Genomic DNA, 4304 nt, shown 5'->3' with positions numbered 1-4304 from the left:
CACCATGTGATTTTGTAGCATTATAATAAAGAGTGAGATCCAATTGATGGTGAGGATGTCCCTCATGGGCTGGCTCAGCCTCTCCTCCACAGCCATGTGGCCCTGGCTTTGTTCAGGACACTGGAAGCTTCTTGCATGCAGGGACTGCTGCCTCTAGCAGTCAGATAGCTGCCATCATTAGGCACCAGCTGGATGCTGTGGGTGGGCATTGTTGACTGCCTTGTTCAGGTGAGACAACAGCAGGACAGTCCCTTGCCAGTCAGGCTCAGTTTAAAGCCACACCCGGCCCCCCAGCCAGGGTCCTGGCCAAGGACACCAGTTTGCTGTGTCCCCAACTTTGGCAATTGTGGCCTGTGGCATGGATCGGGTCAACCCACAGGTGGATTGCAACTGTTATCTTGACTTGTCTTAACTCAACATCTCGTGACTTGTCAGACCAGAGCTAGAACCTTCCCAGGGCCCTCTCCCCTCCCAGCACCTGGGCATCTCTCCTTCTCAACTCGGACTTCCTCCCCCTAGTTGACAGTTTCGTTTTACTCCAGTCTTGCTGCCCCTCTTCCACCTGAAATCTGGCCTGGATGAGTGCCCAAGTGGGGAGCAGAGAGGTTATCCTCTTATAGAGGCCTGCACCAAGTCTCAACCTGGAGGCAAGCCTCCTCCCCTTCCCGTTTTGCCTGCCTCTTCTCCCCACCAGTTCCTTACTGATGTGTGCCAGTGTTTTTGCCATGATCGTTGCTCAGCAAAGTAAACTCCTGATATGGAAAGTTCAACTTGACAAAACACAAATCACAGGAGCCTTGTTTGCTTAACAAAAGAAAAAGCTTCAGCTAACACGCTCACCCTCTCCTCTCCTGCCTGCCTGTGTGTCTGCAGCCTGGGCCTGCCTCTGAATGAAGGCCCTTTCCTTGCGGACTCCTCTCTGGATTCCCCCACTTCTCTCTCACAGTTGTCTCTATCCCCAGATCTCTGTCTCTCAGTCACTGTGTCACTGTCTCTGTCTCTTTCAGCTCCCTGCTTGTCTCTGTGGAGCTGACTTCCTCTCATCCCCTTCACCAGGAGCAGCCATGTACAAGAGTGGACATGTGGGTTTTACAGCACTTGTTGAGCTCCATCTGGGGGCTGGGTGCTGGGAGCAGTGCTTCTTTTTTCCTTGTTGACATTAAGGAGTGGCTGGATGTTCTGAGCCAGGGCTCTGCTGGACTAAGGATGGTGTTGCCAGGGAATGGCATGCACTGGAAAAGGCCAGACTCGGATGGGGCAGGGCAACTAGGGAACTGGGGCAATAAGCCAAGCGGGAGGCCAGGAGTTGGCAACAAAGCCCATGGGCCCCTGATGATAGGTAATCAATATTGTGGCCAGCCGGGGTGAGGTCAGGTGGGCTGGGCGAGGCAGGCAGAGAGAGCTCAGGTCCAGGTCTAAGGTCAGACCAAGTCAACGAGCATGGGGGCCCAGGGTCAGGACCAAGGAGGGACTGCAGACCCTAAAGGCCATGTCTAACCATCCACCTTTGGGTGAGGAAGGCATGTTTTCCTCCAGAGGCTAGGGTAGGAACCTGCTGCCTTTGCCAGGTGCATTCCCCTCTTCTTCCAGTAGGGGTCCCCCTCACCCACTCTCACTCCCAGGAGGACATGTGACCAAGGCCTGTCACAACAGCATGGTCCCTCCCCACCTTGGCCACAGCAATTGGCTTAGGGATGATCACATGAACCAACATGGCCCAATGAGAGCCAGTCTGGGATTTCAGTGGGAACTGTGGCAAAGAGTTCTAGAGAATTCTCTGGGGCATTCACGAGAGCAGCTGGGGCCACCTTCACAACAATGTAGGGCAAAGCCTGTCTGAGAGCATTTGAGGCCCAGGACCCAGCTCCTGAACTTCTCAATTTGTGAGCCAATACATGCCCTTGATAGTGTAGGGCAGTTTTCACTGTCCTTCCCCATGTGAGCCCCACCTCTCCATTCTAGGGCTGGGAGTGTCCCCTGGACAAATCCAGGAGAAGTAGAGTCCATATAATAGCTCTGACTTCTTACTGGGTGTCATTCTTTTGGAGTGGCTCTCTCCCCTTCTAAACTGTTCCCCTTCTAATGCTCCCAAGTGACAAGGACTTGGAAGTTTCACAACCAAGGACAAGGAAGTAAACAGCAGATAACCTGGACCCATTTTGGGCTTGTGAAGCAGCCTCTTCTGTAATCCTCAGAGTTCCAGTGCTTCAGAGCTGTGTGACCTCAGGTAACTTAACTTCTCTAGGCCCCAGTTTTCTTATCTGTAAAATGGAGAGAATAGTAGTGTCTGCTCAGGTTGTGAGGATTAAATCATTATCGTACATATACTCAGGACAGGTTCTGGCTCATAGTAAATCTGGGAAAATGTTAGCTGCTATTGTTATTACTATTATAGTTATTATCCTTAAGCATGCCTAGACTCCAGAAATCCAGCTCCTAGAGAATGAGGCCCAGAGAATGGCAAGAATTGCCCACCCTCAGCTGCTTTGGGCTTGTCCTCTGAGTTATGCTTGGATCTCTGAAAACCTACCTCTTCTCCAAGTGATTGATGCTGGGGGGTCATCCAGCCAGCATGCCCCAGGTGACCCATACTCTGAATCATGCCTTGTAGTTGAGTAGAAGCCCAGCAGGAAACAGGCAGAAGGGAGGACATTCCTGGCTGAGAGATGGGCTTGAGCAAATGACTGGTAATTTGAGGACACAGCCCCATCGCAGGCACTGACTACTCAATAAAGCAGGCCCTAGCAGGGAACTTTGGGGCCTTGGGACTCAGAGGAACAGCTTACTGGGGCCTTATTTTTCCACACTCCCTCCTTTACCATTGTTCTCCCTCCATAGACTTAGAGGAAAAGCCTCTGGGGGCAAAGATCAGGATGTGTTACCAGGCCTGTGGGTCCTGACCTGCTCTGGGATATCACTGGTGCCCATGATGCACTGGGTGACTTGAGGTCAATGGCTTTCTTCAGACTTTGGCAGAAATAACAATCTACTTTGCATCAAAGCATCTCAACTGACTCCATTTTTGCTCTTTTCTGCCTCAGGGCTCCCTCAGTTATGAACTCAGTAGACTTCCCTGCCACCCTGAACAGTAGTTTAGAGTAGGGATCAGCCTCTCCATTATACAGATAGAAAACTGAGGCTAGGGAAGTGACGGCACAGGGTCCGTAGGGACTCAGGGAAGGAGGCTTTGGAACCCAGCCTTTCTTCCACTAAATGAGGGGATCTGCAAATATGACCCCCTACCTGATTTTGTAAATAAAGTATTATTGAAACACAGCCACACTCATTTATTTACATATTGTTCCTGGTTGTTTTCACGATACAACAGCAAAGTTGAGTAGTTGCTACAGAGACAGACTTATGTGGCTTACAAAGGTGAAAGTATTTTTATTATTTCAACTACACAGCGTTTCAATAGGAAACTGTCGAGTGCAGGGATTGGCAAACTTTTTCTATGAGGCGCCAGATGGTAAATAATTACCCACTATGTGTCAGACACCATGCAAGACTTTTCTGAGTTCTTTATCAATATGTAAGAATGTAGCTCAATGAATTTTAACCACTGAATACACCTACATAACCAGCACTTGGATCAAGAAACAGCACATTACTCATTCCCTAGAAGTCCCCTCCTGTCTCTTCTAGTCAATACCCCTTGAAGGGCAACCACTACCCCAACTTCCCTTTGCACAAATGTTCTTGCCCGTTTCTGAACTTTATGGTCAGGGAATCATACTGTATGTGCTCTTGTGTGTGCCTGGCTCCTTTCACTCAGTGTGCTGTTTGTGACATTCATCAATATTGTTGCAGTCATTGGAGGCCAGTCATGCTCATGGCTGGAGAATATTCCATGGGGTGAAGACACAACAGTGTACTTTCCCCATTCTCTTGCTGCTCGGTGTTTGGTCTGTTTCCAGTTTTCATGGAGCATTATGTATATGTAAGATATTGGACCTGCATTTTATCTCATTTCACCCTAGTTTCACTCCGAGAGCAGGACCAGTTTGTAGCCTCATTTTAAAGATACAAAGACTGAAGGTCAGAGACAATGGAGCCAGTGGGGTGGCGCTGCCAGTGTGCAATGCGTGGGGAAGGGTGTGCTTGCTGTCCTGGCTCTCTGGCTTCCTTGTTAGAGTATGGCTTGGAATCCCACCATGACTGCACACTGCATGACTCCATTTATATGAAATTTCTACAAAAAGGAAAACTATGGAACACAAGTGAGAGCCTGGGTTGTCTGGGGCTGGGAGCAATGATTGGCTGTAAAGAGGCAGGTGGGAATGATTTAGGGTCATGAAAATATT

This window comes from Manis javanica, chromosome 15 (assembly GCF_040802235.1).
Source record: "Manis javanica isolate MJ-LG chromosome 15, MJ_LKY, whole genome shotgun sequence".
In the NCBI taxonomy this organism is placed as follows: domain Eukaryota; kingdom Metazoa; phylum Chordata; class Mammalia; order Pholidota; family Manidae; genus Manis; species Manis javanica.
Note: the sequence above shows the minus strand (reverse complement) of the source record.